The following is a 12008-nucleotide window of genomic DNA, read 5'->3' as shown; positions in this document are numbered from 1 at the left end:
AAAACAGGCCCTTCAGCCCTTCTAGTCTGTGCTGAACTTTTATTCTGCCTAGTTCCACTGATCTGCACCCAGTCCATACCTCTCCCATTCCATGTATCTGTCCAAATTCTTCTTAAATATGAAAATTGAGCCCGCATTTACCACTTCAGCTGCAGCTCATTCCACACTTGTACTAATCTGTTCTAATTTTAAAGGTGTGCTGAGCCATAATTGTGTAATTTAATAATAAGTTAAGCCATTACTAACATAGCCCTGAAAAATTAATTGGGTTTCTGAATCATTCACAATAATTAATTTAAAATTCCACTTTTTTTAATAATTTCCCCTTTTTATTTGTTTACAATATAATTAATTCTACCTCAATCCACATTTGTATGTTATGATCATTGTTTCATTCTCTGTAAAATATTTTAAAGTTATAAGAAAAAAACCTTTCACAACCTTTCACACAGCAAAATGTTAATCGGATGAATGTCAGGATAAGCAGAGCCATGGTGTTTTTATTCTCTGTCAGAGAAGGAACATACAATCGAAGTTTAACAAGATCATTCAAAAATGACACCTCCAACACTGCAGCACTCCCTCTGCATCGCACTGAGGTGTAGCCAACATTTTTGAGCTCGGATCTCCGACCTGGAATCCACCATCTTTTGACTCAGAGGCTCAAATATTGCCAAGTGAGCCACAGTTCACACTTCTGTTGGTCATTTTCTTCATATCAGAGGCTAGCCCCATCTCTTTATCAACAAGGGAAAAAAAAGACACAAACAAATATAAGCGTGGAATAAGTTTGGTTAGATACATGGCGACAGCATTTTTAAAAGGGAATTTTCCAAAGTGAAGCCAGAAGATAAAAATCCTGTCTTAACATTTTTTGGTCATTACATGTGCAAAATAAGCCCAGACCCACATGTTTTATCCTCTCCAAATCACCCTTGAACTTAATGGCTCGTTTAGCCATTTCAGAGCTACTGATGCCTCTGGTCTCAGAGGACTGATTGGGTAAGAATGGCAGTTTGCTTTCTCCAAATAATTTAAAGTGGAAGCATTTCCAGTCAAGATTTACTCAATTACCTGCATTTGAAAGTTTCCAATGGGATTCACACGTGTTTCCAGATCGGTATGGATGGCTCTGGATTCTATTCCTGTAATACAACCCTTATTTACCATATATTGCTGTTGAAGTATTGGAACATGGCAAGAACTAATTTGATAGATTTGTATAAGGCACATAGGACTTCTGTCTGACAGATAAGTCACTGAAGAAGTCGTTACTAACTTTTTAAATTGAAAGTTCCTCATAATCACATTTTGATACAATATGTAACACCTCTCACCTAGTCTATCATTCCACCATAAAAGTCTGATGATATCACTAGCAACTCCATCTAGCTATCTGGAGATTCCTGAGAGCAATGGATAAGCTTACAACCATGGAAGCAAGGACGTAAAATTTAAAGATCAATAAATATTTTACAGTTTCACAGACACTGTAACTTTTGATACTCCTTGAAGACAGTCATCCACTCAGCTTGATCCCGCCATCAGCCATATCTACCCCTATCAGCATTTTACAGGGATAAACTCTCTGAGACTTCCTAGTCCATCCCTCCTTACCCACCCACTCTTCCACTCCCTTAGGCAAGTACAAGACCTGGCCCTGCATCTTGCCCCTCACTTCCATTCAAGGATTCCAGGAGTGGCAGAGCTTTATCTGCACATCATCCAACCTAATCTACTGCTCTTTATGTGGCCTTGTCTGCATCAGTGACACCAAACACAGATTAGATGACTGTTAGTGAATATCTACATTCTGTTTGTGGGTCCAAATTTCAATTTGCTTTAAATTTTTAAAAAATTAATTAAATTTAGACATACAGCACAGTAATGGGCCATTTCACCCCATGAGCCTGTGCTTTCCAATTTATACCCAATTAACCTACACCCCGGTATGTATCCAACGGTGGGAGGAAACTAACGTAGACACAGGGAGAACGTAAAAATTCCTTGCAGACAGTGTGGAACTCAAACCTCAGTCCAGATCACTGGCACTGTAAAGGCGTTGCGCCAACCATGCCATCCTTCCTGTAGTTAACCATTTTAACTCCCCCAATCATACCTACCAATCATGATCTGTCTGTCCTTGGCCTTATTCGTTATCAAAGTGAAGCCAAACATAAACTTGAGGAACATCACATAATATTCCTCCTGGGCAGTACATTCATCATTTAAAATCCACGAGAGAAATATTTTTAAAGACTTTGGGGAAAATCTCTAGTGAGTGAACATTAATGTTTTTTGCTGACAATGGAATTTTTTTCAAAATTTACTGTTGAACTGTTCTAGAGAATCCAGGACCGTTAAACTTGTCATCCAGGAAGCAACTCAAAAGAGCAAGTGTGGAACATACCATTCTCTGAAATGGGGAAGGGCCACAAGGGGGTAGAGTTGTAAAATTGAAAGACGTTTTTAGTTTCAACTGCCATATATTTTAATCTGAATAAGAGATTAACAATATGGATTTAATAAGTAGAACAGTAATAAAGTTCTTTTAGTAAATAAATATGCTTAAACTCAACGCTGTTTAAAAGCTCTCACAAATATTGCCAACTTAATATTTTCAGTTTTATTATTTCCTTGACAAAGTTTAATAGTTAGGGGTGAATCAGTGGTAAGCATTTTTAAGTCATTTGTTTCATGTTACTTCTCAGTTTGTCACTCTACAATTCCTCACTTTCCCTTCCCACACATTTTTCTGTGCTTCAGACCCACAAGCCTTGAGCAGCACTGCCCTCTACACTCAGTTTACCTGTTCATTAGTTGCAAAACTTATTCTAAGTATTGCAACTAATGGTGCCTTATTCTAAAGAAAACCATAATGGATTCATTCTTTCTTGTTTATAAGAAATGTCTGAGACTGACAAAACTGTATTTAATCCCCATCCTTTTTCCTTATACAAAGTCAGATCGGGTTTTCTCTTTGTGCCAATATGTTTGTAATAATAGTCCTTCTCCAATGGTTTAAGGTTACAGAATGCTTCTTATTTTCATTGTCCATCCAATCTGTTCTGTTTATTCTTCTTGATGTTTTTGGTTCGTTAGCTCATGCCAGTAGACATTAATAACTAATCGCATATTGTAGACCAAGGATAATAGTTTCCATTAGTTTTTCAGTTTAACAGCAGCCTGGCAATCTTCAAAGCAGAATGCTGGTCAAACATCTCTCACAGCCTAACAGCCTTGCTTCTGCCACCTCTTTCCATCTCCTCTCCAACTCTTCCCTGCCTTGCTCCACCTATTACCTACTAGCATCTACCCCACTCCACTATGTACTGCTAAATAATGCTAACCTTCTGTTTTCCCCTTCACTAGAGATGCAGACAACTGACTTGAAATGTTGATTTATATAATTTTCCTCCATACCCACTGCTTGGCCCATTGAGTCTTCCAGCATGTTTTTTTTTGTTCTCCATACCCACTGCTTGGCCCATTGAGTCTTCCAGCATGTTTTTTTTTTGTTCTGGACTAAAGTATCTGCAGTCTCTTTTGAATTCATATTACTGGCAAGTTTCATGTAATTTTTCTTATACAAATGAGTAGATTCAACTAATTTGTTACTAGCCACAACCACGTTTGTCTTTCTAAAATTCATTCTTCATCATTAAACAATTAATGCACCTCTCAGCTAAGGGAGCTAACAAATAAAATGAGATCTATCAGGCATGCTGCATTTGTTTACACTGTACTTGTGATTCACGGGCTTTATGATTGGAGAATTGGCAACAGAAACCTGCAGAGCTGAACAAAAAGGAGAAAATTTTGATGGCACTGAACAGAGATTTAAAATTTACAGCAACTTGGTGTTTTACCAGCCTGTAAAATTATTTTGCTCTATCTAATCTAGACAAGTTGCCACTTGTTACAAACATGATAGTCAATTGTTCATCTATATGAAGAACTGGTTTCAAATGTTCTTATCCTTTTTTTATGTGTTTATCCTCGGAGGGAAACCTCAGGGGGTTGCAAATTGTTGACTTGAACCAACTTAAACAAGAAAACAGTTCCTCCTGACCAAAGGATATGGAGCAAAATAAGTACTTGGCTGTTTTTCAAACATAGAAATCCTATTATATCAGAAACCCTGAGTAATATCATTAGCTGCTTTATGACTAATGGCAGAAATCTGAAGATTAACTGCAGTTTTAAAAGATGTTGTAATTAATAATTTTTATTTGTAATTATTAAAAAAAACTTCTCTAACTGTCCAGTGATGCATAATTTAATTGAAAGATTATTAAGACTCACTGTGATCTTAACCCAGAAAAAATAGCATCATAAGTCATCTACTCTAGTAAAATGAAACTTAATCTATGATAGCAGGGTAACAATATTTGAAACTTTGAATGTATGTTATCTATAGCTATATTAGAACTGTCATGTCATGAAATGGTTCATATGATACCCAAAGATATGTTTTGTGGAATCCAAAGTGTAATCCTGTAATTGGAGTGGTGACCTGGTTCAAATCTGGAACTGTCTTTAAGGAGTTTGTATGCTCTCCCAGTATCTGCTCGAGTTTCCTCTGGGTGCTCCATTTCTTCCCACCCTTCAAAATGTACAGGGTTGGAAGTTAATTTGGCTGTAATTGGGCAGCACAGATGTAAATGGACGGAATCGGATTCTACTGTGCTGTAAATAAAATATATTTTAATTTCCTCACTTCTTCTGACATACCAGTTCATGTTAGGTTGTGATATCACAGGTTAAAAAATACCCTTTAGAAAATCATTTAGAAACAGCACTGAAAATAGGTCAAGGCATGAAGGACATGCTGTCAGATCAAGTCTGCAGTAGTAGTGAGTGACAAATACGAGAGACAAATGAGGAAACAAATGGCACATTGGCTTTTATTGCAAGAAGGTTAGAGTTTACAATAGGAAAGTAATGTGCAGTTATACAGGGTATCCTTTTAGACAGCACAGAAACAGGCCCTTTCGGCCCATGAGCCAGTGCCGTCCAATTACACCCAATTGACCTACAGTCCCTGGTACGATCTGAGTGGTGGGAGAAAACAGAAGGCCCTGGGGAAAACCCACGCAGACACAGGGAGAACATACAAACTCCTTACAGCATGGGATTTGAACACCCGTCCCGATTGTTGAGTGCTGGAAACAGCATTTCGCTAACTGCTTCGCTAACTGTGGCACCCAAATTGATGAGGTCATGTTTGGATCATCATATATAATTTTAGTCCCCTTATTTAAGAAAGCATAAAATTCACAGTCTAACTTTAAAAAGCACAATTTTGGCTGTAGCAAGTAAGAATGTTGGTGCATATGAACATTGTCATATACATTCTACAATAAACATTACCAAAGTGATTCACAAAGCTATTTCCTGCAATGAGAGGTTTTTTTTTCACAAGCAAGCAAAGAAATTTTGGATTGATACTCCATGGGAATTGGAATAAAGAGGGGGATCATATTGAAACTTATAATATCTGAAGAAGGAATGACAGGCTAGATATCAAGATGCTTCCATGACTGGGAGAATCTTGAATAAGGGGAGTAACATGTAAGAAAAGGTGACAACCATTTAAATCTTTGGGGCATTAGAATTTCTTTACACAGTGAACCTCTGGAATTCTCTCCCACAGAGGTTTGCAGAATTTATTTTAAAAACCGGGAGCTATATTTTTGAAAGGTTGGGGAAATGAAGTCTACGTGAAGAGCAAATAAGGCCCGGTGCAGCTAAGCAAGATCATAATAATTGGCAAGGCAGGTTTCAGTGGCCCTAATGCTGCTGCTGTTAACTTTTGGCTTTTGCTTGATCTCATCCAGGCTTGCATGCAGCAAGACTGAGAATTTACACATGAACTGATAAGGGACAAGTACACCACTAATGGTGCCAGTCCATGGCCATCTCCAACAATAGAAATTCAAACCACAATCTTCATATTTAATGCAATTACTATTGCCATTCCCACAGGCATTAACATCTGAGAGTCATTATTAACAAGTGAGTCCCCATAAAAGATTGGGGTAAAACACAGGATTCAGTTGACACTGTGGTTTGGTGAAAAAACACACAAATGCTGGAGAAACTCAGCAGGTCAAACAGTGCCTTTATGTAGCAAAGGTAAAAGATATATCACCAATGTTTCAGACTTGAGCCCTTCACCAAGACAGTTTGACCTGCTGAGTTTCTCCAGTATTTGTGCATTTTTTCACCATAAAAGATTGGGTATCCTGTAGTAGGTGCCTCACTTTCTGCCACCCAGAGCCTTTCCAACATCCAAAATGCGATGGAATATTCACTACTTGCTGGATGAATGTACCTTCAACAGCATTGAAAAAACTTGTCATGCAACACAAAGCTACCTTATTAATTGCTACCATTTTAAACAATTGTTCCCTCTATCTTTGGGGCACATGACCTATAGTGTGCATCCCCAACTAAATGCATTCCACTTACTTGCCTTGGTGCTTCCACCGGCATCTCCTAAATCTGCAAGCCCAGGAAAAAAATAATGACAAGGCTTCTGGCACATGGGATTATCATCACGCGCGCATGTGTGTGTGTGTGTGTGTGTGTGTGTGTGTGTGTGTGTGTGTGTGTGTGTGTGTGTGTGTGTGTGTGTGTGTGTGTGTGTGTGTGTGTGTGTGTGTGTGTGTGTGTGTGTGTGTGATTTACAGTGGGTGTAAATCTTGCAAATGTCTGCAGCAGCACTTGGTGATTATCTTCTTCAGAAAGCTTAGTGATTCAAGATAGTGGATCATGGCACCAGCTTCCTGAAGCCAACAGGAGATGACAATGAAAATTTGGCCTTGCCAGGAATGCCCAGACCAAGAAAATGAATAAATGCAAAAAAAAAAATCCTTCAGACATTCATTCTTTGTGTGCAAGTTCAACTAGACCAGTGGTTTTCAAACTTTTTTTTCCACTCACATTCTTTCTTCTTCTTTGGCTTGGCTTCGTGGACGAAGATTTATGGAGGGGTAATGTCCACGTCAGCTGCAGGCTCGTTTGTGGCTGACAAGTCCGATGCGGGACAGGCAGACACGGTTGCAGCGGTTGCAAGGGAAAATTGGTTGGATGTTGGGTTTTTCTTCCTTTGTCTTTTGTGAGTGAGGTGGGCTCTGCAGTCTTCTTCCAAGGAGGTTGCTGCCCGCCGAACTGTGAGGCGCTAAGATGCACGGTTTGAGGCGATATCAGCCCACTGGCATACCACCTTAAATAATGTCTATACCATAAGTGCTCTATAATTACATGTGAATTTGTGGGGGGGGGGGGGGGGTGGTGGTTGAGAACCACAACTCTAGACCCAATTTTCCAATTGTTACTGAAATATTTTGCTTGATAGAAAATGTCATTGGCCCATTTCCTTTGGAGTTATAAAACCATGCACATAACAAGTCAATTAGGTACTATTAAAACAGTGTTTTTCTTTCCACCCACAGACCACGTTAAGCAATCCTTTACTAATCACAGAGCACTTAAGATGGTCTGTGAGTGGAAGAAAAGGTTGAAAACGACTAAGCTAGACTGTTGAGCAAAATATATTTAGCACAGGCCTAGTGGTTGCAAGGATATATATCACTGCAACCAAGTCTAATTTAATTCATTGTCCACATCTTCACAATTTCTGAAAAAGGTCAATCCTGCCTTGTCAAATGGCACCATCATAACAGCTTCCAGATAAAGTTCATTTTACAAACAGCAGGAATCAATGGGATCTTTGAATATTAATAATGCAGTTGCAAGAACAATCCATTCACAGCGAAGCCATACAAGAGATTTTATTTTATTTATTGTGATCTGCCATTAAATAAATCAAGCAATCTTTGTTTTGATATGTATCCTGTTTTTATAGTCTCTTATCAAATTAATGGACATAGAATAAGGTTATGTTTTGGTTAATGAATTTGAGGTTTTTAATCATTTCATTTGTCAAAGAATAGTTTGCAGTGCCATGCTAGGTCGTTCAACATGTCTGACACAATCCTTGAGTTAATAACTTCCAGTGAATTAGATGTAGCTTACTGTTTGAGAAAGAGAAGCTAAAATCAGATGTCAGTATTAGAGTTGAGTAAAGATATCTACAAAAGCATGAAACAGGATCTGGCCAAAGTTGATTGGAAGGGGACCCCAGTAGGAAAGATGGTAGAGCAGCCATGGCAAGAATTTCTGGGAATAATTCAAAAGATGCAGGATCATTTCATCCAGGAGAAGCAACATTCTAAAAGAAGTGTGAGGCAACTGTGGCTGACAAGGGAAGTTGAAGACAGCATAAAAACACAAGAGATAGCATATGGTGTGGCAAAAATTAGCAGGAAGCCAGAGGATTGGATAACTTTTTAAAGACCAACAAAACACACCCAAAAAAAGCAATAAGGGTGATCTCTGCCTGGCAGTACATGAGACCATGGACAGACATGTTGGCAAGGGAATGGGATGGGGAATTGAAATGGGTGGCCACTGGGAGATCCACACTATTGCAGTGGGCAGAGCCGAGGTGCTCAACAAAATGATTTTCCCAGTTTCTCCAATATAGAGGAGACCACAATGGGATCACTGGATACAGTAGATGACCCCTGCAGATTTATAAGTGAAATTTTGCTTCACTTAGAAGGACTGTTTGGGGCCCTGAATGGTGGTGAAGGAGGAAATGTGGGTGCAAGTGGAGCATTTCCTGTGGTCACAAGTATAGGTTCCAAGGGGACAATTGGTGAGGAGGGAGGAGTGGACAAGGGAGTCACAGAGGGAGCATTACCTGGGGAGAGGGGAAGAAAGGGGAATGTGTTTAGTGGTGAGATCTCGTAATAGGTGGTGGAAATGCCAGAGGAGGATGCGGAGGCTAGTTGGTTGATAGATGAGGACGAGGAATCCTGTCCTTGTTGCAAGTGGGGGTAGAGGGGACCAGGGCATATGTGCAGGTAATGGAGGCTATGTGGGTGAAGGCCAAGATGGTGGTAGAGGGAAAGCCACTTTGTTTGAAGAAGGAGGATATCTCTGATGATCTGGCATGGAAATCCTCATCCTGGATGCAGATATTATGGAGACTGAGGAAATGAGAGAATGGAATCATTATAAGGGATAGAATGTGATGAAATGTAATCAAGATAGCTGTGGGGGTCAGTGAATGTTGTTTACTTGGATTTTCAGAAGACCGTTAACTAGGTGCTGCATGTAGATGTCCATGGTATTATAGAAAAGATATTAGCATTTGAAAGAGGATTGGCAGTTGGCAGAGAGCAGGAATAAAGGGAGCCTTTTCTGGTTGTCTACCGGTGACTAGTGGTGTTCCACAGGGGTTGGTGTTGGGTCCTCTACATTTCATGCTGCATGTAGATGACAAGTTTGCAGATGATATGAAGATCGGTAAAGGGGCATGTAGTAGGAAGTTGGGAGAATGGGGAAAGTGACACATGGAATATAGTGTAGGGAAGTTTATGGTATGCACTTTGCTAGAAGGAACAAAGATGTCTAGATATATGATCTGGTTTCATTAGCTTGTCCTGCTGTGCACTGCTACCTCCTGCCTAACTCCTCAATCACAAACCTCTTCCTTGACCTCTATATTACTGCTATCTACTTTGTTCTGTGTTCACTTGTACCTCTTCCTGATTAACTAGGGAAAATATGAATATGAAAAGCTAAGCATTATAAGGAACAAGATAAATTTAAAGGCACAAAATATGTTTAGTTAAAGTTGAATGAACTAAATTCAAGTATAACAGAAGTATTAATATTTTATTCCTTTTTGGGATTGGAAATGTTTACAGTGATCAAATACCTCACTGTCATTATATACTGCCTGGATGAGTGGTAGCTAATAAAGAACACATAGACTTGATGTGCCTTTCCTGTCACAGTTTCTTGGTGCATGGTGGTCAGTTGCAAATCTTTAATTTGTCCTGTAGTTTGCACCTGCCTACAAGTTGAATTGCTGGATGAGGAAGAAATTAAATAATTACATTTGGTTTTAATTAAGTGGATATTTTAAAAATTCAGTTTATACCATAAAAAAAGCTGTGCTATAATACTGTAATATTTCAAATGGAGAGAAAATATGAAAATAAACCTAGTGGAAATGTTTTAACATTCAACTTAAAAATTCAGCTGCTTTCTCTGGATTAGATTTATGTCACAGTTGCAAAGCAGATGTAATTTAATTTAGATTTATTGCTTTATGGGCATTTGCTTCAGACAGATTACAAATCAATTGGAAATGTAAAAAGTGAGCAAGTCTGAAACATCATAATTTTTCCAAAGAATTCTATTGAGAATTAAAGGGTTAATGTGATGTCATGCTACAAAATAACATAACAAATTAGGTTTGCAATGGGATATTAAATTATCTGTGTCATATTGTAGAAGCGATCAGATCAGTGCAAAACTCTGTTCTAAATAATATCAGTTCACATCTGCAACAATTTACCTCGTCATTATTTTTCATTCAGTGTTGATAGTTTTTGTAATGGCAATTTGAAAAGAGGCCTCAAACCATGAATTATTATTACATTCCAGATTTGAACTACTCAGCAAGGATGTTTTAAGACTGCTAAAGATTCCTTCACTTTTATATCTATAGATCATGAGATTTAGGGTTCAGAACATGACATTAAAAAACCTATTAATAATCATATTATTGGTGGATTATAAGTGATTATATGTCACGTTTTTAAATTAACTGCAGATGCAAATTATGCTACTGAAAATGACATTTTTCTTCATGTACTTCCTTAGTTAAAATATTGGCAATTTGCATGACCTAAGAAACTGGACAAATGTCAGCTGTGAAATTTCAGTTTTTATGGAGATTTGCTCATATTTTCAGATTGTTTAAAGCTGCATTATATACATTAAAAAATATAGAAAATGTTGCAGGCCAATCAGTTCCACCCCTCTCTTTGTCATTTAATAAGATCTTGACTTATCTTTTACTTCAGGGCCACTTTCTGGAACTAATTCTACATCTTTACATAAACATTTTTTTTTTAATTCCTAATAATCACAAATATTAGTATGGGTGTTAGAATAAAAAGGGAATGGAGAAATGTAACTGAGCTCAATTTATTTGATATGAAATAATTACATGAAAGGTTTACCATTCTAGGACAACATTAAATATTTTTTCGTGTTTAATATTTTATCTTCAGAGATGTGGATAATTGATGTTATGTGAAGTAATTTACAATGTACTTGGGGTCAGTAAACAAATATTTATTTGATTAATCAAACAAATCTCCTGAAGATGTAACAAGATCCTAATCCCAGCCTCACTCTGACCTTTGGCCGATGGCTTCCTTTACTGTCACATTCATCTTCATTGGGCCTGCAACCTGTCCAAATGTCTTTTAAACTTTGTAATTTACCCATCTCCACCATTTCCTTTAGCAGCTATACCACAAACCCAGCACTCTTAATAATTATAATGTTTTCAGCTGTTTATTATCATTTCAGTAATAAAAATATAATTTTACCATTAATGATACTGGAAGAAAACATTCTGAAATGATTGTGCCCCCATATATAAAACTAGAAATTATGCTTTTATTTTTCTAGTGAGGCTACTAGTTCAGGGTGCAATGTGCTATATAATATGCAAACCAAAGAGAACCAAGATACTGCTTGGTCTATTTTGACTTTGCTGATATCACACAGCTCACGGAGATGGACAAAATATTTTTGTGTCTCTTGCTGTAGGGAACTACATGTTCAATAAATGTTTTATTTTGATGTAGTTCCTTAGATTTGAAGATGTGCAATATGCATGAAAGAATGTTTTATTTCAAATGTGCCAGTTGCACTCAAAAATCGGTTTGATTATTAAACATTGTGGTAAGATGAGTGAAACGAAAAAAAAAACCCAGTTGATTGTGTTTTCCAGTGGTGTTGGAAAGGTTTGATGCAGAGTCCTTCATCACTAAATGCAAAAATAATCCTCTCATTTGTTTGGAGCTGTAATTTTTTTTAAATCTCAAAATAAGATCAGCATTCAAAAT

General features: G+C 37.8%; 1 protein-coding gene and 1 long non-coding RNA gene across 4 annotated transcripts in view; one reads left to right on the top strand and one right to left on the bottom strand.

Moving 5' to 3' along the window:
* Positions 1–12008, top strand: part of cdkn2a/b (cyclin-dependent kinase inhibitor 2A/B (p15, inhibits CDK4)) — a 57359-nt gene that overhangs the window by 18464 nt on the left and 26887 nt on the right. The gene's annotated exons all lie outside the window — the stretch shown is intronic.
* Positions 536–2368, bottom strand: LOC138736320 (uncharacterized). The gene is made up of 3 exons (XR_011340235.1): positions 2124–2368; positions 1075–1145; positions 536–737 (listed from the first exon to the last, which is right to left on the bottom strand). It is a non-coding gene; the product is annotated as an uncharacterized lncRNA (long non-coding RNA).

Source organism: Narcine bancroftii, chromosome 1 (assembly GCF_036971445.1).
Source record: "Narcine bancroftii isolate sNarBan1 chromosome 1, sNarBan1.hap1, whole genome shotgun sequence".
In the NCBI taxonomy this organism is placed as follows: domain Eukaryota; kingdom Metazoa; phylum Chordata; class Chondrichthyes; order Torpediniformes; family Narcinidae; genus Narcine; species Narcine bancroftii.
Note: the sequence above shows the minus strand (reverse complement) of the source record. Positions and strands in the feature narration are given on the sequence as shown.